The sequence below is a fragment of the Octopus bimaculoides genome, chromosome 30, assembly GCF_001194135.2.
Source record: "Octopus bimaculoides isolate UCB-OBI-ISO-001 chromosome 30, ASM119413v2, whole genome shotgun sequence".
NCBI classification, from domain to species: Eukaryota; Metazoa; Mollusca; class Cephalopoda; order Octopoda; family Octopodidae; genus Octopus; species Octopus bimaculoides.
This window is the reverse complement of record NC_069010.1, coordinates 3,699,048-3,699,660: the sequence shown is the minus strand read 5'-3', so window position 1 is coordinate 3,699,660 and position 613 is coordinate 3,699,048. Positions and strand designations below refer to the sequence as shown.

The window sequence follows — 613 nt, the reverse complement described above, 5'->3', positions numbered from 1 at the left end:
CAACTGAGGGACCAGCTATCCAAATTGACAGTAGCTTAGTAGATAAAGCAATTAAGGATATGAAGAAAAGGAAGGCCCCCCCCCCACCTGGCTCATCAGGTATTTCTGCTGAGATGTTTAAAATATCTAGCAGAGTAGGATGAGTGTGGTGGTGGTGATGATGATGACGGAGATGATGATGTGGTTATGGTGATGATGACAATGATGATGAAGGTGGGTGTCATGGTATGGCTTGTGCTAATGATGAGGATATATTTTTACTTTGCGTTTTTTCCTATGTTATTTTGTCTTAATTAACTGACCCAGTCCCTTAAATCAGGGGTTTTCAAACTGTGGTCCTCGGACCACAGGGGGTCCGCAAGGACAAGACAGGGGGTCCGTGGACAGCAAATGCTTTTTATGGGCAATTTGATTTTTATATATGGTTTTTAATCGAAATCTTTTAATTGACAATAAACCTATTTTGTTAAATACTGTTAAATAAATAAATGTAAAAATATATGTTATTTTAAGCAAATATTTATGTATAAATTTCATAAGCGTTTATAAGGGTATAAAGCCTGAAATATAAAGGGGTCCGCAAGTCAAAAAGTTTGAAAACCCCTGCCTTAAA

At 37.2% G+C, this 613-nt stretch overlaps 1 protein-coding gene across 1 annotated transcript in view; it reads left to right on the top strand.

Moving 5' to 3' along the window:
- LOC106868401 (probable ATP-dependent DNA helicase HFM1) overlaps positions 1–613 on the top strand; it is a 60,666-nt gene that overhangs the window by 32,149 nt on the left and 27,904 nt on the right. The gene's annotated exons all lie outside the window — the stretch shown is intronic.